The 25,176-nt window shown below is 35.3% G+C and overlaps 1 protein-coding gene across 1 annotated transcript in view; it reads left to right on the top strand.

Moving 5' to 3' along the window:
- LOC134288025 (ELKS/Rab6-interacting/CAST family member 1-like) overlaps window positions 1-25,176 on the top strand; it is a gene marked incomplete at its 3' end in the record, with an annotated part of 49,002 nt that overhangs the window by 10,238 nt on the left and 13,588 nt on the right. The window contains 1 exon segment of the mRNA XM_062851625.1: window positions 14,557-15,111.

The following is a 25,176-nucleotide window of genomic DNA, read 5'->3' as shown; positions in this document are numbered from 1 at the left end:
TTCTGATTCTAACATGATGTGCATTTTCGTGACGTTACAACGCGAGCAGAACCCTGTTTGAAACTGAACGGGCGTTGTAATGTCACGAAATTTAAAAGTCGATCATTCAAAAACAAATCCGAAATTTAAATATTTTATTCCATTGAATTGAAGAACAAACCAATAAATTTCAATGGTGGAAAAAAAAATTCAGAATAACATAAAAATCCGAGCAGATTTTTTAAGATGTTGGTAGCGCGTTAGAGAGGGTCGGATTCTAGCGCGTTGTAACGTCACGCTACAAATACGCATTTTAAACACGTTTTTCTAATGAAAACTAAATGTTCAATAGGTCAAATATATCAGAAATTTTACAAGGAATCCGAATATGAAAAAATATTTCGCGGTTTACGCTCGTTTTCATGAGTTATAGAGGAAAATCTGACTACAAATGCGTCAAAACGTTGTAACGTCACGGTAGAATGTGTCTATAACACAAATTTACATGATATATCTAGCTAGACGTGTTTACATGACTACATTACATGACGTGTAATTCTCATTATTTTCATCTGTGAGGAAAAGTTTAGAATTACATAGGACATTAGAGAGTTTTCTACATAATAAGGCACCTCCATGAGCCCTCCCAGACAGGCTCGCTGAACGTACACTACGCTGTCGTGGTGTGCCTAGCCTAGCATATTAGGAGGGTACTATGCCAACCTTATCGTTGTACATGATGGAGATCATTGCAACATACGGGATTGCAAATCGATCACGTTTCGATGGATTGACGACACTTCTCCTGCGATGTTGATATCAGGGATAGTCACGACGCTAACAATAACTCGGATATCTTTCTGCTGATGGTTAAGCTCACCCGTCTGTCACGATTTCACCTATTGGGTATCCAACATCTGAAACCGCGCGTTGTTTACCTTTGGTTTACTTAGACCAAGCCCACCCGTGGGCTTAATACTACACACGCAACAGCACGTCGTTAACGATTTTTAATTTCGTTATCAACCCATTTTCGCACCGGTCGTTCGTTTCCATGTGAGTAAAATAATGATCGGTCGCCTTTGCGCACCGGTGGTCTCTATTCTCTCCGTACCATCGGTTTTTTGCACTTCTGTAAATCATCGCAATATTTTGTGTATTTCTATGGTGTTATTGCAAATCTTATTCAGTATAATAATTTGTGTTCATATTATGAAAGATGGGGTTTTGGACAAGACTGAAAACTGTTTGAAAAATTGAATTCAAATAAATAATTCCCTTGGAGATTTGTGCCAGTTTTGGTGCGTTTAAAGTTATCATTTTCTCAATCATTTATGATTGTATTTAATCCTGGAATTCAAGCAATCTTTTTTTTAAATTATATGTTTGTTGCTTACTTTTATCTAAAATAATATCCATCTCTTCAATATTCATGTTTCCTTTATCGCAAGAAATTTATCTGAATTTGAGATTATGAGCATTTTTTTAATAATTAGGTTTATTGAATAATTACATCCCTTGCATTTTCAACACATTTATAACGTAGTTGTCTCCTTTACAACTTCGCGTAGATCAAGATTCTTGAATCCTGGTCATAGTACAAGCTGTCTTCTAACAGTCTGCGATAAGTTTGCACAACCTTTTTTCATTAACGTGTATTTTAACATCAGCTAATTCTATACTCAGTCACAACCTTTTAGTTACAAAGCATCACTCACAAATCTTAATATATATTGCGATCTTTTGGATGCTGCTATATGAATATTTTGTTGGAAGCAGATTCTATGTGCTTGAAGTAGACTGCGTATTTGTCAAAGTACATAATGAGCCCACTCTCCTTTCTGGCACTTCATGCAACAATTGTTGTATTTTAACATCCAACGCCTTGCTTTTTCTATAACGAGGAACCTACAATATGGCAGTCCTGCACACCGCCTATTTTAATTGGTGAAACTTGGCAGCACGACTACATTTTTTAAGATTTTTATCGGTGTGATTTAGTTTTTACAAAAAGAAATAACTGTAGTGTTTCTATGATATCTGAGTTGAGTTAGGTACAGTCAATGCAACTTTGAAAAATCGTAACTACTCTTATCTAATCTCATACATACGCGGAATTACCCTGGAAAGCAATCGTGTTACTTTTCTTGTCCATACTGATGCTTGCAGCATATCAGAGATATGACACATGCATCAAAGCGGCCTGGTCTACTGCGTTGTATTTACGCGCAAAGACTATTCTTCGAAATACTTGGAGTACAGAATATTTTATTTCGGCAAGGTACTTCTCGAATTTACAGGGGAGGAAGGATGCGTGGACGGTGAAGTTACTCATTTCACACACTTTCTTCCTAATGTCTCGTTTATTTAATTTATATTTTCAAATTTATATTTAATAAACCACCCACTGACGACCACCATTTTCAAAAACAGCAATCAAACCAAAACTCTTTTGCCTTTTTGAAATATACACGACAAAACGAAACGCGAGGCACAGCTCTTTCAAAGCGGAGGATCTCAGCCCGGAAAGTGAAGAAAGAAAACCTTGTGGTCACTTATTACCGTCAAATAGTTTATTTTCGGGTTAGAAAATACGCACATCTTCTCACCGGAATCTGCGTCGGATGACGATAATTTTGAAACTTGTCGGTACGAACTTCGCGAGTTATTTATTTGGACATTTTTCTAAATGTACAAAACTAGTAAAGCTAGCTGCCCGGCTCAAACATGTACGTGTTAAAACAGCAAAACTCACTGAATCACTATACATTTTTTCAAATATTAGTTTCGAAACAATCGGCCGAATCAAAAACTAAAGGTGCGATTAAAATTAAAATTAAAATCATTCCCTAGAAACTATATACCTGGCAACAAATCCATACTCATGTTCTTTCGTCTCCTCTTTACGCTACCCAGAGAGCTAAACGCGAGAGAGCGCACGAGCCTACGGATAGAGACCGTACTTTGCGTGTCTCTATATTCTAAGTCCTGCTACGAACCGTACGTAAACTTTTCGCTTTCGAGCCTTACTTAGCAGCGACCGGTGCGGTTCGCTTCTTTGTTCGGGGCTCTACTTAACGTTAAAACGCTTGATTGAGCCCATGAGTGGGCTTGGTCTTAGGAAGCGTCCATAAATGACGTACATAGTAACTTTTTTTCTGATTGTTTATTCCCCGTCCCCTTCGTAGCATATTTTCCCATCCCATGCACTGACGTAGGTATTTCCTCCGTTGCCTTGGTGCTAATCAAAGTGCAGCTTACATCTTTCAATTATCTCAAAACGAGCTGTCGTCATTATTTTCTTCTCTAATTTCTCTCTATTGGTGAATTATAACTTACTGCCAATTCTTTACAATCATTATCCCTGCATATTTCGGTACGCGACACGAAGCAGAATGCGTTGAGCTTCTAGTATCTTCTATATCTTTTTAGAACGGCACACGAGTTCCATTTCCTCATACTTCGCTTCTTTCAAGCAGCGTTTCCCCCCAAAAAAGGCGGAACTGTTATGGGCGGGGGACTTGTATCGTTAAACGTTCTGCCAGGTCCCTTACTGCAGCATTGCTGTTCATGCCTCATTCTTTTCCAAAATCTCTCTATACTTCTCGATAGCAATCCTACATTATAAAGGTATAAATGTATGCGGAGTGAGTCAATCGTACAGCGAGAACTGTCAAAGTGCGATCCAAATGAACATGTTTATTGTAGGAATGCGGCGTTTGAACGGTATTGTTATAAGAACTAAATAAATTATAATTATTTATTTTTAATGTCAAAAAGCTGATGGCATAAACAAAGATAATATTTAGGCTCAGTGTACCAGTTATAGTACCTCAAATTCGCCATAGTTGATTTTCAACCTTCAAAGATATAAATCAACAAAAAAAAATTGTGGGCAACAGATCACGATCACAAAAGAAACTTCACAATTTGCTCAAATTATGATAGAAATAAATAATTTTCCTTAACTTTTCAGCCTCCTTGCACCCTATTTCGCCAAAGTGTACCAGTTATGGCAAATCCCATAAGGAATGCATGTAAATAGTGCGAAGTGGAACCAAAATGAACAAATGTGTCCGTAATTGGAACAGGGTTCCTAACATTGGCACACGCCGTAATAAATGCTAAAAGTAGTTTTGGCTCCGGTTTTATATTTTTTCCTGTTAAGTATGAAAACTAATCAATCATTTGACTTATTGTTTTTATTCGTCGGTCTTCTTCTTATTTTTGTAGAAATAGTTTTTCTTAGGTGGTGCGATAACTGGTACAGGCACCCTAATTGATTCTGCTTTCAAAAGTGCATGCTAGTGAAGAAACTTTTGTAGCTGCTTTTCTAAAAAAAAATCCAAAGCTGCTGCTTGATTCACTTCTGCCGATATGATTAGCGCTATTCTTTGCAATGCATTTCAGATTTCTCCGATTGCACTGTTATTTTTTTTTCAAAGTTTGGGAAAAAAGTTCGACTATTATTAGCAACCGTAAACAAAACAACGTGTAGGAACTTGTAAGGACCAGACCCGAGCAGGAATGAATAACTGACACATAACTGCAGCATATCAATGTTAGGTATCATACCAAGCCAAGGTATTGGTCGGTTATTCAGGTATGGAAAATAACTTATTTTGGTATTTTGTAGGTATTGACAAAATACCTCAACGAGTTATTGGTTTCGTGTTGAGGACTGCTGTATTGTGCAATTATAGAAAAATCGCTATTTATATGGAAAAATCGCCGATTATTATTTATTTATTGTTATGCCTGATGTCATTATTCACGCGTTATGCATATAACCAGTTATTATTTTAGATATTTTACCTCTTATGCAGGGCTTCTTAAAACCTCATTTAGGTTGTAGGTATTTGGGTTTCCATACCTGAGTTTGGTATTCTTCAGCTTTTTTCTGCTGCTCAGAAAGCTATGTTGGGCAATTCTTCCAGGTTGCCGATTCACCATGTTGAAGCCCTACCATATTCGGCAAAAATATAATAATTGTTCAAGATTTCAACTCCAACGTTTTTTTAGCAATTGTTTCGGACGGATTCTACTTCCACAAAGCTTTTCAGAACAAAGGCGTAGAATATGTAATACACATCGAAATGTCGGATGAAGGGGAATATTTGATCGTATGATTGCAATTACGTCTGCCACGCCAAAAACATAAAAATAATTGATTGCATTACTCAGTTATTCAGCATAAACGACGCATTTTATTATGTCATTTTTAGGGCCAAATCTACACCAATTTGCGTCCAATTACAAAACCCTACATCTCATTCAAAAGATAATAAGTCAAAGAAACTTTTATTATGATTTACATGAAAGTTTTTCAAAAATGTTTGTATGTAAACTTAAGGCGAAACTGGAAGCATTTCCTCACTTTTTGGTTTTTGATTTTTTATTAAATAACGAAGCAATATTTTCAAAATCGGTTTCGTGCACATGTAGAGTATGGATCAAGATATCTTCTGATTTTTTTGTGGTGGAAAATATTTTTCGTTTTTGCAGAAACCATTTTTAAACAAAATTTCACGACAAAATGGTTTCTGCAAAAATGGAAAACATTTACCACCTCAAAAAAAAATCAGAAGATACCTTGATCCATACTCTACATGTGCACGAAAACCGATTTTGAAAATATTGCTTCGTTATTTAATAAAAAATCAAAAACCGAAAAATTGAGAAAATGCTTCCAGTTTCGCCTTAAGCTAAAGTTGCCAAACTTTCTAAAAAATGAATAAAAATTTACGGCAGTTTCGCTGGAAATTGGGTCGACCAAATTTTAAGATGAGAGCGGTTATATAACCTATTTTCTATTAACCTTCAACTGCTTTTTACTGAACATAGCAAAAAAATGTAGCAAAACAAGTTATTAAGTAAATTAACTGTTGATGTCATCGACCAAAAGTTTGGGGTCACCCTCCAAAATGATGTAACGGTCGAAAGTTTGGGATCACTGTCGTAAAACTTGAAAAAGTGATTTGTTTATATTTTTGTCATCTCACATTCAATTTTTATTCTTCTTGGATTATTTGAAACATAATGAATGGTACTTACTTGTATAGACATTGAACCACACATATTTGTTGAAAACTACATACTAAAAATTAAGGTAAAATTGCCTCATTTTTTGAAATGTGGTGTAATGTGTTAACTTTACAAAACATTTGTAGATATAAAAAAATCGTTGAATAAGTTGCATTAAAGACATCAAACGTAAATTTAGTTATTTATCGTTGAATTAAGTCTACAAGAATTAAAATTGAACCAAAGATGTAGAAGATATCGCCCAATCAATTTTCCATGTTTTACGCAAGGGACCCCAAACTTTTGGCTGATACATCATAATGAGTTCGCCATATCAAGTTCAAAGCTTCTTTGACTTATTATCTGTTAAATTTTGAAATCGGACACAAATTGGTGGAGATATGGGCTTTTTGAAAGGGTGACCCCAAACTTTTGATCGGGAGTGTATGTTTCTCCTAAAAAAACATACACTATAAAACATGGGCGACTAAAGCCCCTAGGAATCGACGACAATGTGCACGTATTTCATATCACTTTCATTTTTTTTCATCTCATGTGAAGACAGCATGCAGAGAATTTTAATGCAAGAAATGTGTCTGCAGTTTGCGAAGTTAAGGCCGGGGAAAGCCTGAGAGTCTCCTTTGCCTAGGCACCTTTTTATTACATAGACTTTCAGGCGCGTCCCATGATGTCACTTTTAAGACAGCATTATGTCTGTCATATGCCATGATAGGAAACAAGGATTTTAATGCTGTTCCTTAAATAATTCGACACGAAAAAAGTACAGATCAAATTAGTAAAAAAAAACTGTTGCATCCTCATCGCTCCAACCTAAATCCAAATTAAGAGCAATCGATAGCAATCAGATTTATCCGCTAGATTGCACATTCCAAGCACAACATCAGTGCGTCTTATGATATTGGATTTTTCGATGACCTTGTTCTTGTCTCTGCCCATTGTGATCATAGCTTTGGCTGTAGGCAAAATGAGGCTGGGAAATAAATTTGATATCATCTGTATAATGCTCCCATCTCGGTTCTCGTGTCGATGAAACGGGGAGCTCGAGCTCCAACTCTAGCATGGACACGGCACGAAAAGCGAAGAAAGGAGGAACGCTTCTCCTTCCGCGGATAAATGAAGGGTATTTCAATAACCAGTACAATAGAGGTCTACTTTGGTATTCGTCGTTTTCCGCTGGCCGTCTAGCGGTGAGTTTAAATAGGATAAATTTTATCATAAAAATTGAGCTTCCCCATGCATAAATAATATGTTGCTCGAGTTTAACAGTGTCCTCGTACACGTGACAAAAATGAGCTCGTTTAAATTATAGTGGTTATTTAAAGTTTCAACAAAATGAAAGTAGTATAAATTTGACAATTATTATCTATTAGACCGATAATCGTACTCATGAAATGATAATAAATCAATATTGTTGTAAGCACCAAAAAAATCAAGTTTATCAAGTAGTTTTTAGCATATCCCGGGTAGACGAGAATATCTAAATCATATCTCAAATCGAACACTTTTTGCTGTCATAGCTCAATGTGATTTTGATGAGTTATTCAAAATTCTAATGAATATCGCACGGATAGCTCAAAGTGATATGATATCAATTTTTGTTCTTGTCGAAATAGCTGAAAATTACAGCATAAGAACAAGTTCTGCTCTTCTGCACGAAATGGAACACATACACCCATAGAGATGACTTAATGTTAGTGAAATTTCTGAGCTGTGGAAACGAAGAGTCGCATGCTCTTATTCCCATGTTGTTTACAACAGCGAGCCACAGTTGAGTGGTAAGCACCGTCGCCTCTGAATCCTAAGGTCGTTGGTTCGATGCTGGATGCTGCCATTTTTTTAAATTTTTTTTCTTGAAAAAAAGTGACGTATCTTGTCTGCTATTGTTTTGATCTTGTAATATCTTAACGAGCTATTATTGAGTAGTTCACCATATTAGATTTTGCTATTATTTTTGTTCTTTTATCTCTTATATCAATCAAACCAATATCAGTTTTTGCTCTTCAGTAATTCAATCAATCATAACTGAATATGCTGTTCATGAGATTTTTCCACCTACTCGGGATGGTTTACCCGATGTTTGCTGCTTTCAGTAAAAATAAGATGGCAATCTCGCGTGTCTTGCCTAGATCAGCAATTAACTTCCTCTGATGATGATATCCTGGAATGCTTTTTCGATACACACTTCTCCGGATGTGTGGATATTACATCTTCATATAAACTTGATAGATATCGATTGAATGTGTACTAATTCGCTATGTTCCTTTTAATTCTCCAAAATAAGAATATTTTAAATATGTTTTTGATAAAACTGCTTGTTTGCAGCCTTGCTTTTTCCAAATCTTGGCAGGATTAAGGTAGTGGACGTATTTTGGCCCAGGGCAGGTATTTTGGCCCAATTTGGGAATTTCATTACATTTATCATATAATCTCTACAAAATTTTGGCAAATTATTATTGGAACTTCCAATAAAACTTTACCAAGATTTCCAATAAAAAAGTTGCCATTGATTTTGGGATTATATGATAAATGTAACAAAATTCCTAAGGTGGGCCATAATATGTACATGTCTTGGGCCAAAATACGTCTACTACCCTATACTGTCAAGTTTATTCCGGAAGTGGATAATGCATCGTATGAAGATCAGATCAATAAGTTTGACCTCTTTCTTCTGAAATGATTAGAACCAAAGAATAAGAATATCAAGAATGCCCACTCCGCTGATGCTCGGGGGGACACTACCGCAGCGCTATCTGCGGATGAAAGTTCAACCTTCATGCGATAGTGTGCGTTACTGATTGTATGCGGATACCAAAACATACGCACACCATTTTCTCTTATGACAAATCACGAACACTGTTACATAGAGCTTCCACCTTGAAACGCTTAGAGAGCGTCACTTGTCTTGTCGCTTGACGTTTACATAGAAAAAGGCAAGAGAGGGCATTCTTTCTATTTTTATTCTTTGTTAGAACGCTTTGTTGAGCATCACATCCGTGATGTTTTTCTGACAAACATGCCTCTTCATGGGAACCAACACTAAAATGGAGAGTCCACTGTGATTCGCATTGAGCATTCACTCAAAAGCAATTTTGTTTGGGTGTTTTCTTGGATTTCCAGGACACTTTTGAACACATACTTTTCGATTCCATATAGGAAGCCACACAGATTTTCCTGTTTCTCTTTAATGATTTCCAATTGGATTTACCAAATGCTTAAAAAAAACAACTTCACTTTTCTCCATTACGCCAAGCAGCGATTAGGAAACTGGGTGTTTGTGGATACCTCGTGCGGGAGTCTTGTCGCCACTTTTAAGGACAGACTTGTTAGAATCCCAAAATGGCCGACTTTGGCACCTACTCACGATTTCGAGCGCACAAATATCTTCGTAAACAAAACCAGCGCACCTGATCTTCTTATTTTAAGCTTATTACAAATGAGCAAGAACAGAATAATGAAATGCACTATTGTTTGAAGCTTTCTTTTTGAGATTTGTGCATCTGAAGTTTTGATGCACTGTTGAAGCGGGATTTCAAGACGTTTGTCCTTAAGGAATTTCGTAGAAGAAACGTAATTGAGATATTTCAATATGGTTTTCCACACTGATTTTTCCATTTCTTATCGGAGCATAGTGAAGTTGTCAAGTGGCACAGTTATTCTAACGACTTGAAATATTTCTTGCTGAGAATATTTCTAAAAAAAATTCAAACAATATCTTTATGAATGCTGAGTGATATCCTGCCCAGTAAAATTGCTTTCAAATTAGTGACATTTTGTTTTCAAAGATTAATCAAAAAAATAAATAAATAAATAAATAAGTAAATAAATAAATAAATCTCGCGTTTAGTATCATACGGGCGTAACTACAATGATCGATTTCTCTTCATCGATTTTCTCTTTCGATTATTCCGTGAAATACGACCAATATTCGGATGATCTCTCGGTGTGTTTCGATAAAGGACGACTAGGACTAGCATCTAAAACAACAAAAACAACCGAAAATGATTTGCCGGGCAAGTTATTAACCAAAGAGAAAATCGATGAAGAGAAATCGATCATTGTAGATACGCCCGTATGATACTAAGCGCGAGAAATAGAAGGAATCAAAATGAAAACCTCGGTAAAATCTTTTGATATCTATGTATGATTTTTGATAGACGTTTCCCAAGACTTTTACTGGATATCTGAAAAATTCCTAGCAAGACACTTGGAAGTTTCATTTTCAGAACTTTGGTATATTTTGCAAATTTTTTAGATGAATTGCCTCCAAACGCTCTTGTCAATTCAGCCGAAGATACGTTGTCACTAGATTTCCAGGTCGACCGATTTTTGGAGCAGTGAAAGATTCCTTAACTGATACAGGTATGTTCCGTTTTTATCAACACGGTGCGATTTTCAGTTGATAAAAACAGAATAGTGACAAAAACGGAATAATTTTCTTTGACAAAATATTTTGCAACATTTCAATACGAACTGAAAGTGTTGTTATAAAGCACACTCCCAAAGTAAAATTATGCAGTTTACTCTGAAATTTTATTGTTCTTTGACGTCTTTTAGCACATTTTGGTTGCACAGTTCACATTTGCAATTTTTCAACTAACGCCAACAAGAGGTTTTCACATTATTTTGTGACTTCACATTCGTGACCTTGTTTGTGACCATATATTTTGGGAATCAAAGAAACTTAAACTAATATATCTTTCTATTTTCGTTGATGCATATTATAGTTTCAGAATGTTTTTAAAAATGACATGAATTGTGCACTTCCTGGAATGATCAATCTCCCGCAACGTAATTTCTGTATCTTCGCAAAGAAGAATATGTTTCTTTACTCCTGGAAGGCTTTTCTCCACGAGTATCTTCTGAGATTCTTCCAGGTATTCCTGCACAGATACCTATAGAAGTTACTTCTGGAATACTTTTACGAAAAACCAAGACATTTTTCTATGCAATGACTTTGAACTCCTCCAGAACTTAGGACTTCCCAAGAAGTTCCTTCTGGAATTCCTCTAGGTTATCTCGTACTATTTCGCTTGGTTATCTTTTGGAATTCCATAAGATTTTCTCTAGTAAAGAGTTTCCTTTGAAATTTCTTTTGGAGTTTCCGGTGCACATTTTCTTTGAAGAAGAGAAAGTTTTCTTGCTGATGAGCGATGGAAAAAAATGTCTTCTCTTTGAAGAATTAGTGCGCTGGAATTCGGCCACAGATATCCTTTATAAAATTTACTCTGGATTTTCTTCGGGGATTCTTTAAGAAATTTTATCAGGATTTGGAATTCATTAAGTAATTCACTCTGAGATTTAACCAAGACATCATTTTGAAATTCATCTCAGAGTTGCTTTTGAGATTCAAAAAGATTTTCCCTAAACATGACTACGGTAGTTTTTTTGTTCCTTTAGAACTTCTTATAGGAATTCTTCCAAAATTATTTTCTGAAATTTCTTCAAAAATGTTTCTGATATTCATCCAGGGATTCCATTTAAAGCTTCTCTAGGATTTCATGAGTAGTTTCTTCTAAGATTCTTTAAAGAGTGACTTTTGGTATTTTTTTTATCTGTATTAACGAGATTTTTAGCCCTTGGCTCCAGCTGGTATTTTTGGTATTTCTCCAAAAATGTCAGCATGAGTCCTTTGTAGGATTTCTATATGAGTTCTTTTTGGTATTTGTGTGCAGAAAAAGTTTTTTTTTTAAAGTGATTTTGAATACTTCTAAGAGATTTTCCTGTACTCTGTCTTTCGTTTTTGGAATTTCTTCAGGATTTCTTACTGTATTTCCTCCAATAGTTCTTTCTAGTTTAGTCTAGGAATCCTCCAGAAGTTTATTCTATAAATACTCCAGTTGCTGGGTTAGCCTAGTGATTAAGGCTATGGTTCGCCAATCTCGAGACGGCGGTTCGATTCGCGTTCCGGTCGGGAAAATTTTCTCGACTTCCTTGGCATAGTGTATCATTGTGCTTGCCTCACAATATACAAATTCATGCAATGGCAGGCGAGGAAAGTCCTTCAATTAATAACTGTGAAAGTGCTCAAAGAACACTAAGTTGAAGCGAGGCAGGCCAAGTCCCAGTGGGGACGTAGAGCCATAAAGAAGAAGAAGATCTCGAGTTGCTGATAAAAATCTGACCCAATGTTATTTCTGGAATTCCCTAGGAAATTTCAAGTGTTTCAAGGTTTTCACCTTCAGAATTGATGAGTTTCCTTTAGGATTTTTTTTTTCTGGGAAACACTTAATGTCTTCTGAGTATCCTTCAGAAGTTCTTGGAAAACTAGGGTTCCGGATCTTAGACTAAACTACTGTTCTATAGATACTGCCTAAAAGACTAAACTCCTAAACCCTCTTAAGAAATTTCTGAAGTACTTTCTGGAAAAATTATCAGAAGAAATCCATTATGGAATCTGGATGATTCCACAGAAGCCATACAATGTGAAATCCCTCGCAAAGGTTGTTGAGAGTAATCGAAAGATAAAATCCCAGATAAAAATTCTGTAAGAATCTCCAATTTGCCTAGTGGATAAGACATTTGATCGCCAATCCGGAGACGGGTTCGATTCCTGTTCCTCTCGGGAGAATTTTCTTGGCGTCCTGGAATTGTTGGAATATACTTACAACAATAACTCAAAGAACACTAAGTTGAAGAGAGGTGGGCGAAGTTCCACTTGGAACGTAGAACCAAGAAATAGACAGAGAAAAAGATGAAGAAGAAGTTGTTCAGGAATGAAGTTACTGGAGCACCAATGAAGATGCCCTAACACAATAAACTAGAAAAATCGAGAAATTTTTTGATGATTTGTTATTCCCATCTCGTTTTTTATTGGTTTATCATGATCAGCCACGTGTAGTACACTTGATGAATGAATTGGTTAAATTTCATAAAAAGCAGTATAATTATGCGTGAGGCAAATTATGTCTACTGTGGCGTATATGACTTTTATGTCATCACTGGTGGTTACTTCGAAGATAATCTTGGATGTAGAGCCTCAAGATTAATTTTTAACTATAAATAAACGATAATAGAGGGACAAAATGTGATAAAACTTTTTGTGTTGACAAAAACGGAATAATTTGTTGACGAAATCGAATAGTGACAAAAACGGATAGTGATAAAAACGGATGTTGACAAAAACGAAACATACCTCTATTAGGCAAGGCCTCAGAAATATTAGTAAGATTTCTACTGAGAATTTTTAGCAAATTCATATAAAAGTTTTTGGTGAGGTGCTTGTGAATATCCATTACGAGCTTGTGGAAAAAATATGCTACTTATAAAAAAGGCCTTTTTGTTGACTTGTTCCTTGATTCTTCGCGAATATCTGCGAGGATTTTTGCTGGATTTAGGTCGGCGTGGGAACAATTTTACTCTCAATCCCCTGGAGCACCTTCAATAGCTTAGCCATGTACCCCTTGTTCCGATAATTTCGAATTACTTTTTATTAACCTTCCTTTTGTATCACGTTGGGAACAGCTCACTGAAGCAGTGTACGGTTTGGGAAAAAATGATTCTAATGTCAATGGAGGGTCAAACAGGTAATTAATTTGAATATGCAAGAATTTTCTGAAGCATCACGGTGCACCTATCATGGATACGAGGTGCTAGTTCGTTAACTAAGTTCAAAATTTAAAACAAATCTGCTTAATATAATCTCACAATTTATCGACGAATCATGCAAAAATTAGACGATGAAAAAAAAAATGGTATGGAGTTTTCATTTTTGAGGCCAAATAAAAAGAAACCGCATAAATAAGACCTGTATTTTCGAGTGATATTCCTTGTCTGGGATTTATCAAGTAATTTCTTTCTAAATTTATCAAGAAGCCAACGAATAGATAGAAAACTCAATTGGGAGTACATAAGAATACTGTCAGAAATTCACCATAAAATACCCTAAAAATCTTTCGGAGATTCCGTAAACGAAGGATTTTTTTTTTAATTTTAAAATTTCTGAAAAAATGCAGCAATGATTACTCCAGATAATTTATTCGATTTCCATTGGCATCTCTTCAAACGTTTCAACATTGTAAATTTGTTGCAAGTCATAAATACATACTATACCAGGGAGGTAACTTTAAAATCATTTTGAAAATTTTATTCTGAACCTTCTAATGTGTTCTAATGTTCTATTTGGTATTACAACTGCTCGACCATATTGGGGCAGCATACAACATGAACTAAATTTCAATCTTACACCTTGGAATCGCGACGATCGACAATATTTTTGTCTACGTCACCGAAAGCTTTTTGGCACCATGTCATGAATGTGGCAGTTGGGTGTAGATGTGACACTTGATTTAATTTTCCTCCGTAAGGCGCAAACCAAATTCATATTTGAAAAAAAAAACAATAATTTATCATGTTCAAGCTTAAGAAACAAAACCTCTCCATATCCCACTCCACTGGCACACATGTTTCCAAGGACACTAACGTATGTTGTTCTCATTTGTTTAATTCCATTAAAAACGAACTTGTGAACTATGCTTTCTTTCTTTTCCTCGTGCTTCTTAATTGCATCATAACCTACAACACCGGTCATCGAAGCAGAAACAAGTGCAAATATTGTATGCTAAGTATGCTGAACGGAACGACGGGAAAATGCATCTCTAGAGTGAAAGGCACCATGGCAGCCTAGAAACAGCCGCATTGTGGTCGGAAGAGTAGTGCACACTTAACGATAAGCTGCCCTCGTCCTCATTCCGGGTGCTCTACTCCGTTCCGATGTATCTCCTGTATACCTACGTACCACCGAAGTTCTAGCTGTGAAATCCATTCGCCAACGGGTTTTGGATATAAGAAGAAACTAATTCCTACGACGTCGTGTCCCTTCCCTGAAAACGTTCGTTGAAACAAGATATTCCCGCTCTATTCGATCAACAAAATAAGTTTAAAAAGAGCTAAAACAATAACAAACCGGCTGTAATCAGACAAACGAAAGACACTTGAAATCTAAGTCTCCTGAGAAGCGCACAGGATTCTCTACGTGCATGGTTCAAAATCCATCATCTTGCGGATGCCACAAACAACCATTAGACCCGGAAATATAGCCAAATAACATTAAACAGCGAGCTTCATTATTAAGTAGTGCTAAATAATTCGGTAAGTAATATAAAATAGAACATATCACTATTTTATCTTTTATTTATCATATATGGCTCTTGCTTTTACTTCTTAGGTCATGCATTCATGTATCTCATGGTTGAAATGCAAAACGACTCCATTAATACTACACTCAAACATCATGGCTTAGTCGAGCACTTATCTATGTGTGCTTATTGTTTTATCTCTAGTTTACAACCCACGCACAGAGATTAACACTCAGTATATTCTTGGTTACCACTTTTAACAGGCTAGCGCACCATTCTCTAATAAAGCCTGTGATGTTCCGGAAGCAATCTCACTGTTTGATAGTCAGTGCCTATAGCCACCACTTATTCTTTAAATATCCTCAAGACAATCCCGCCTCAATTAAATGCAAATAAAAAAAAAATTGTAACATTCTAAGCAATATTTCCATTTACGGCGCTTTTTGATACCGTGTATGTAAATGGAAACACAAAAATTAAATGAAGATGCATATGGAATTGTTTAAATTGCTTGAGAAATTTCTGGCTTCATAGCAGGAACTTTTGAATCAATTTTATAAAGAGAATATTCAGAGACACTAAGAGACTATTAGGGGATCTCTCTTATAAGGTAAGATTATCAACAACCTAGTCAACGACAGTCCTTGATAATTTCCAGGAGTTTCAGATAAAATAATTCACGAAACTTTTAGAAGAATCCATCTAGAAGTCCGCGAAAGGGTTTTTTAGTTAAACTCTCATGTTTTTCCAAATCCAAGAAAATGTTATCTTGGATTTCTGTTTTTTTTTGATTAATTGTAATTTTTCTGCTCTCGAGATATGTACAGTTGTACAAACACTATGACCAATATTTGATCTATCGTGGCATATTCCGTGTACGTTGTGTTTCAAATGTTCTGCTGATGACGTCGACCTTCTTCTTCTTTATTTTGAACTATGTTCTTACTGAAACTTTGAGAACTTTCAGAATTTTTGGCTAGGTTATCTTGAGTTGAACTAAATGCGGCTTCACGAAGTGGCGAATATTTTAAATGATTTTTCTCTCACATGAAAATAAATAAGGGGCTGTTCATAAACCACGTAGGGTAAGTGCTCCAATTATGGTTATAGTACCAATCATTCGCCATAGTTGATTTTCACCCTTTAACGGTGTAAACCAACAAGGAAAAATTTGTGAACAACAGATCACGTTCACAAAAGATGGTTGCACTCATTTAAACTTAACATTTTGCTCAAATTATGGTAGAAATAAATCATTTTCCTTAAAATTTCGGCTTCCTTGCACCCTTTTTTCGCCATAGTGTACCAGTTATGGCTAATCCCATAAGGAATGCATGCAAATAGTGCGAAAAGGAACCGAAGTTAAAAAATGTAACCATAATTGGTACAGGGTTCCTAACATTGGCACACGCTGTAATAAATACTAAAAGTAGTTTTGGCTCCGTTTCTATATTTTTCATGTAAAGTGTGGAAACTTAGCTACCTTTTAACATATTGATGACATTCGCTGGTCTTCTTGTTATTTTTGTACAAATAGTTTTCCTTAGTAGTGCCATATTTGGTACATCCACCCTAGACCAAATTTTGGCCATCTCCTCCTAGACTTTAATAAAAAAAATATATGTATAAAAAATCAGCTTGCAGTCTAACAAATTGCGTTGATTTATTACTGATCATCCGGCTATTATTAATTAGTGATCATCCGGCTATTGGACCATTTCCAGAGCTCGATACACAAAGCAACAAAACACTCCATATTGTTTAGTTTTGAAAGCCGAAAATTTCCAGAAAATTTAACTGGATGGTTGAAATCTTTAGTAAAAAAAAGTATTTTGTGTAGACTTTGGCCTGGAACTCCCACCTCCTCCGCCTTAAAGTCTACGTGGTTTATGAACGGCCACTAACCACGGTAAAACCTTCTGGATGCCAACACAGAATATTCGAAATCTTGACGAATGTATCTACCGAATTTCACCAAAATTCACGGCAAGCATTGGCGCAAACTTGTGACGTAGTAAAGGGGGGGGGGGGTTAGGAAGCTCTCCAAAATTGGACAATATTGAACTTTTTTCAGCTCAATGTATTAGTTTTCACGTCAATATGCCTAAATTAGATAAACTGCGTCGATATTTTATAATTTCATTGATTTTGAGAGGCCTTGCCCATCCCCTCCCCCCACCTACGTCACAAGTTAGAACGCTTACACTAGAAGGTCGCTTCGTTTACAAGTTCAAATCAGGATTAAGAATGGTTCAACCCAGGATAACATTGTGCGAGTTCAAATTACGTCAATTTAAATAACATTGTTATGACGAATAATGCGAAATATTATTATGCTGGTAGATTTTTTTTCATGAATAAGCTTTCATTTGACGTATGCACTTATGACGTAATACATAAGCTGTACGAGTGCACCAAAAAATGTGATATCTGTGGAGGAAATGAGTAATTTTTCAAAAAGGTTTTTTATAATAGTAAACAAAATATGTTCAATGCTTATTGGAAGCAATGCTACAATTCCACAATACGAACAGATCAACAGCTGTGGGGACAAAAATTGTCTTGAAAGTATGTACCTAGTTTTAATGAATTTCGAAATGGTATAAATCAAGATTACAATTTGACTAGTTCAAATCATATTTTTACCCTTACTGAAGGGCTTTCTTTGCTTGCCACTACATGAATTGGTAAATATTTTGGTAAATATTGTGACAAGCACCGATGTCAATTATTCAATAAAATGGAGAACATTGGGCAAGCACAATGAAACACTAAGCCCGTCTCAGGATTTAAAGCCTTATCTACCAGGCTAACGAAATTAATGTCCTCAGTGAAACAAATTAGTAAGATCTATTAAAAATGTATCTCGGACAATCAAAATTCAACCATCGCGCAACAATAATGACAATGTCGCAATCTGCATTTGTTGCGACAATCCACCCAATGCGACATAAGTTTGTCCCAACTTTAACAGAATGGGATAAAGGTCGTGCAAAACGAGATTAGAGATTTTTAAGCATTGTATTGTGATTTTCGAGCGGTAACTTCGAGTCGGTAAGCACTGCAACGCTACTGAAGATATATCATCAAGAAGTTTCGATTTCGGATTAGTAATAATTGATTATTCACGAGTTGAAAAGTACGCATCAAATTCAGCTTCCGTTTTGTCTGCAACCAAAATTTTGGAGATTATGTGATTATCTGTTACCAGTTGAGATAATGAGTTATTGCCGCGCCTTCTTTGTTGCTTGTTTTATGCCTCTTTTGTCTGACAATTCTCTTCACTGATCTCGGACAATACATCAAGCTTCCTGCATGATAATGTTTAGGGTTCCGGGTCATTTGGTCGAAGAATACCATTTGGTCGAATGCTGTTTGGCCGAACGCCATTTGGCCGAATGACGTTTGGCCGAGAAGGGAATAATGAGCTTAAATGATCAAGCCACTGATCTCCACATCAGAAGAAATCGAAAGGACAGCCTTCATTCTTAGAGAAAATCATGTAGGGGGATTAGGGGCATAATGGACACCTTAAGCAAATGAGTACGTTAGGCCTTTATAACAGAGAAAAACTTTGTTTTCCTACGTATTTCAATCATTTACAGCAGGTTGAATATCTTTATTGTGGAGAAATAATGAATTTAAAACCGTGTAAGTAGAAGAAAATCGCGTTAAGTACTGTTCCTTTGAATTCCACTAAGAAATTGCCTTTTTTGACAGATACGTATTTCGACCTCAACTGTAAGGTCGTCTTCAGTGTCTTGTACTTGACTCGACTCGTTGAGTACAAGACACTGAAGACGACCTTACAGTTGAGGTCGAAATACGTATCAGTCAAAGGATGCAAATTCTTAGTGGAATTCAAAGAAACAGTACTTAACGCGATTTTCTTTTACTTACAGATATTCCCCTAACAAGCCCAGGTTAATCATCATTAAAACCGTGTGTTTTTTAAGACTAGCAGGAAAGGTACGGGGAGAAAAGGACACCCATCGGGGCATAATGGACACCATAGCAAATTTTATGCTTATTCATTGATTACATCGACCAGTAAGGTAATTTGCCTACGGAGATCAATACCACAAATATAATACTCCATCTTAGACGAGTAACATCAAAGTTAATTTAACCTTCCGTAACTCGCGCGGTTGACTACCTGCGTCAGCACCACGCTAATGCTGAGTACAAAAAGCGAGATTTTTTCAACGTGTTGTACAAAATACAACAGCGCGATCGCTCGTGGGTTAATGAACTTTGAAGTAAAATAATCGGATAGATTTTTTGTCAAACTCTCTAAAACGCCTAACAGTATGCAATGCGCGTTTATTCATTTGTAATTGCCAGTGTTCATTTCGCCCCGAATCAACTACAACATTAAAATTGCTATTTTGAGTAAATTCTGATCAAAAATAAAATATTTCATTCATTGTTAAATTTGCGTATACATGTAGATAAGGTAACAATTCACTTGTTTATATGGTGGACGTACTCAAACACTCGTAATTATAAGAATATCGCCATATGAAAAACATATTTCAATTTCAATAATATTTTGAATATTTTGGAGGTATATAAATGACACTTTTGAAAAAATAGAACAATGACTTGTTCCTTTACACTTATGCATTGAAAGCTTAACATAAAAGTCAACGGTTTCAGCGAATACAGGGGTGTCCATTTCGCCCCGGATGTCCATTATGCCCCCAATCCCCCTAAATTAAGTTCAGTTGGATGCACATAAAAGGAGCGGCCAGTTTTACACACGTTCGGTGTAGTAGTAGATTTGTAGCAGAGCGTTAATGATTAATCACAATTTTAATCATGATTAATGATTAAAAATAGTGATTAATCAAGTGTTTCATTGATATACATTGAACTTTTTGATATTTTTATTTTAATCACATAAACTAGGCATCAAGTTTTACTATGTAACCCATTCATTGCATACTTACAGGCGATACATGAATACTTTATAAAAGTTTAATCATAAGAATAAGTTTAATCAATGATTAATCGGTGATTAAACGCTTTTCGAATGATTAAAACTAAAAGTATGCAATGAACGAGTTAAATACTAAAGCAAGATTGCCATTTTATACGATTAAAGCAAATTTATCAAAAAGATCACTGTATGCTAATGAAAGGCTCGATTAATCACTATGTTTAATCAAAAATTTTGATGGGTGTTATTGTTACTTGCCTAATTTGATGCTGTTTGAGCAAAACTTTGGGTAACTATGTTGTTTATGTTACAAGAAATGGAGAAAACACCAACACTGTTGCCCACCATTTCATTGCAGAAACGAAGAATCAACCTTCTCGCCATACAAAAATTCAGCTCATTACTACAAATCTAGTACTACACCGATCTGTCCTATTACAAGTAAAGTCGAGCTAGCAATTGCTAGAGCCGAATCGACAAATAAAACATATGAAAGTAAAAATTGGACTAGATTCGAACACAGGTCCGCTGATTGAGGGGCACGGGATATACTGCTCGGCCATACCACCGAGTTGTGAGTTGGACGATAAGTGTGAAACTGTTTCTACATATTACTTGGTAATATAGATTTGTTAGCATGTTGTGCAACCACCCCGAACTTACATGATGGATGCAAAATTGAGTCAAATTAGCCAATCAGTCATGAAATGTTTACGTAAGTTGTTGGTTTACGTGACGTGTAAATTCCTATTTTTTAAAGGTTATTTGTATCCCTGAATTGTGAAACTAGAAAGAATAGACTATGATTACACACCGTTTTGCACACCGTCCGTCGTTGCTTCTAGCTATCCTGTTATCATCTCGTTCATATTTTTTCTGCCATAATATTTGGCGAAAGTGAACGAACGAATCATTTATTTAATCTAACTTATCAACTTTTGTTGCTGGAATGCTCAGCATCCTAAAATACTATCTACCAAGGGCCTTAGCAAAACAGCTAGTAATATTAACGAGTTATTCTAAATATTTCTAAATACAATAAAAAACAAGGCGATTACCCGAGCAGGAGAGAATAGCTGTGCAATACCATACCTATAACCTGAATGAGGTATTGAAGAGCTCTGCATAAGAGGTAGAATGTATAAAATAATAACTTGCTTGTTTCTAACGAATATCTGGTGAATAAAAACAACAGGTCTTGCAATAAAGGTGTACAAAATCAAACTGCGCCATGGAAAATAGTGTAGGGGAGACTGAGGAGACTTGATCCCTGGGGAGACTTGTTCCCCCCATATTTACTCGGAATCAAAAACATTTTTCTTCTAGCATATTTTTTCCAAAACTACTCCTGGACAAACGACTATGTTTTGGCTACAAGTGATTTCGATTGTACATTGCATTATTTTTTTACGGCTGATGGTTTGTTTTCAGTCCTTCAGAAATCTTTTAGGCGATTCCGAAAAATCTCAATAACTTTGTGAAAATTGAACCAAATCGTGTCAAAATTTCACAGCACATACTTTAAATAAAATATTTTCAAACTTATTTATCCAAATAAGGCTGTTGTTAACATATTTTAATTAATTCAGCTTAGTATACAATACAGTGACATGGGGTGACTTGATCGCTCGAGGATTACACACACATGTGAAAAATAAAATTCTATTCGGAAGCCTCTATTTACTTGGAATTCTAGTCTTTTCAACGATAAAATATGTCAGATAATTATAACTTTAGTACAAACCAAGAAAAGGGGGATCAAGTCTCCCCATTTTGAAAATACGGCATGTCCTTAAAAATTCAAGGAAATCTTACAATTTCAAACACTCCATATTCATCGAAAATACAAGAAAACTCGAAAAGAAAATGAATAGGAAGACTCTGGAATTATTTTCCCTTTAAATAAACCATGTGCTCAAAGGGGGATCAAGTGTCACCCATTTTTGAAAAATACATCATAAGATATGCCTCCATAAAAACACAGTTTTTAAAACTTCAACAATAATTTAAAGGCCTTCTGTTGTGTATTAACTTGCAATAGATGTTTACCTGCCATTTTGTACGGAAATCGGATCTAGTTTTGTGTTTTTTCTTTAAGTTTCAGGTAAATTAAGAAAAAGGGATCAAGTCTCCCCAGTCTCCCCTATAACTTTTGATTACACAAGTTTACAAAATAAAACGAAAGTCGTGAACTTCTGTCAACGACCAAAATTTTTGAAGCACAATTTAGTGCTGATTTCGTAACCGACCTTCAAAAAATTTTAAGTAGAGCAGTTTTTGAGTTTTAGCTCAATATCGAGTTTTGAAACTTTTCACAATATGTAATTTACTAAAATTCAAATATATTGCGTTTTGTTCAACCAATTTTAAATCTTTTTCTATAAATTAAAAGCTGAATATAATACCATTCGATCACCTGAATACAGGTTTTGCGTCAGATTGATGAAATTCAAGATATTGGCGAGTTTCAGGGACGATCTTCTTAAATTTTAGCAGAATTCCCAAAAATTTTTGAAGAAATGCATTTTTTTTTCAATAAGAAAAACCCAACTTAAAAATTCTTTCTCGACGTTTATTTGACATATCATATGTAGGCAAGTTACAGTAAAAAATTAAGCTCAATCGGAGCATTGATTACGGAGAATGAGATGTTTGAAGTGAGCGACTTTGCTAAAAAATAGAACAAAAATCGATTTCAAATCATCAACCTTGTATGGAAAGTCGAAAAAAAATCCGCTCTACTGTAATTTTTTTCCTTCGCGGTTTCGAACTCAGGGCATGATTTTACACCAAAAATGATCATCAGCTTACCGAGTTCAAAAATGCTGTAAACTAGTGTTACATGCATCAAACTGGCTGACTTTTTAACCAATAATAGCTAATAGTGCGCAGATGATACTGTAAAATTTTCATCAGAACCGGTAAACAATTGGCGGAGATATTTCCGATACTAGAAATCGAGGTTTTGGAATTGTGAAAATGGTTTAGGCTAAAACTTTATTGTTACTTTTTCAAAACATCTGAAAATTTGACTTTAACCCTCTAATACCCAATCCCGCCTATAGACGGGGTATAGTTTGAGCATTTCGTAATTTTTGTTTCGTGGAAAATCAATTTTTTTATATTTTTGGCTGATATTTAGGACTGTTCTGTATATCTCAAAATGGTTTTTGGTGTATTTAAAAGCGTATTTACATTTTTTTGAAATCATTGAAAAATTGATGTTTCAGTCACCTTTTAGAAGTCATTGTTTATTTTGTATTAAATCGCTACAATCAACATATTTTAAATTTTTCCCAAATCATTCTATCCTTGTTTAATAGTTTAAGGGAATCGAATACACTCTAAAATTATTTTCCTTAAAATTACACGGAAAATAAAATTTTCTGTAAAAAAATTTAAAATAATAATATTTCAACAATAATCATACAATCTCAAAATGTTTTCATCTCAAAAAATCCGTTCCCCAAATTGGCTTCCAGGAAAAATATAGAAGTGTGGGGCCCATATAGCCGAGGCGGTAAACGCACGGGTATTCAGCATGACCATGCTGAGGGTGACGGGTTCGATTCCCGGTCGGTCCAGGATCTTTTCGTAAAGGAAATTTCCTTGACTTCCTTGGGCATAGAGTATCTTCGTGCCTGCCACACGATATACGCATGCAAAATGGTCATTGGCAGAGGAAGCTCTCAGTTAATAACTGTGGAAGTGCTCATAGAACACTAAGCTGAGAAGCAGGCTTTGTCCCAATGAGGACGTTACGCCAAGAAGAGAGAGAGAGAGGGGATGTTCAAAAATAAAAATTAGAAAAATCAAAAACTGAAATTCAATTCAATTCAATTCAATTCGAGAATTGAAAAGAATCTTCTTCCAAAACATGTTTAAATCCATTTTAGATGACGAAAAATGATATTTAGATCAAAATCAAAAATTTGGGTATTAGAGGGTTAAAGTAACAACATAATGAAAACGAAGTGGTGAAAATTTTATCAAGACCGGTTTAGTACTGAATTTTATAGAATTCAAAACACCAATCGTTTCAGAGTGAATTTTAAATCCTTCATCAAAATTTAAAGTCCGTGTGCACTATTTTGACTGTAGATCTGTCAATACTGATTCGATTATAAATAAAATTTGACACTTCTAAACTATTATAATAAAATGTTTACAGTCAAATTTTGAACCATTTTGGCTGAAAACTTTGGAAGTTAGACAACTTTGAATGTCTCAATATAGTTAAATCGGTTTGCGTATTGCGATTTATGGACACATATACGACCACAACTTTTTAATGGTTGGACCAAATCAAATGAAACTTTCACAACAATATTCCTACATACATAATTCACTTACAGAAAAAAAATCATTGCATTCGGTTTAGTATTTCTTTTCCTAGAGATAGTAGATCTATAAAATATAAATGTTATTTTAATTTTTTGTTTGCACAAGAATCCCAAAATCTAATTTTCCAACGTCAGAGATATCTTCGCCAATACTACACCGATTTCTCTGAAAATTTGATGGTATCATCTGCGCACAGTATACTGTTAGTGGTTGAAAAATTAGCCATTTTGATGCTTGCAATCAAAAAGGTCTACACTACTTTCAGTGGCGCAATTTGATTCCGTACACTCTTTATCGCAATATTAATGAACGATTTATACATACTAATGTTATTTTTTCATTTATTGTTCTCAGTTCTCATTGTCAAACCAACTTAGTAGGGTATGTTATTCGTTCCTGCTCGGGTATCCATAAAGTCACATGAGTAATTAGTTACAACTGGTGATCATTGATTGTCAGGCTGGCTTAAAAAATCAAGATCGTGTGTTATGATTGATGTTGATGAACCATTTGCTGCACTTCCGAGATTTGGCTGTTCATTTTTTGAACTTTTTAAGAAACTTTTCATAGTTTTGTTTAAGCCGCAAGTAAGCACTTCATTTTTTTCATGGATGTTCTAACAACCTATGGGAAAAAAGGGTCTTCCATATATCTTTCTTCTTCTGCAATATTTTTCAAAAACAATCGTTAGATGCCAGATTAGCGAAGAAAAAAAAAATAAAAATTTGAATGATTTTGAAAAAAAAAAGATGTAGATCCAGAAGCTTGTCTTGGATCATTGACGCAAATTTC

This window comes from Aedes albopictus, chromosome 2 (assembly GCF_035046485.1).
Source record: "Aedes albopictus strain Foshan chromosome 2, AalbF5, whole genome shotgun sequence".
In the NCBI taxonomy this organism is placed as follows: domain Eukaryota; kingdom Metazoa; phylum Arthropoda; class Insecta; order Diptera; family Culicidae; genus Aedes; species Aedes albopictus.
Note: the sequence above shows the minus strand (reverse complement) of the source record. Positions and strands in the feature narration are given on the sequence as shown.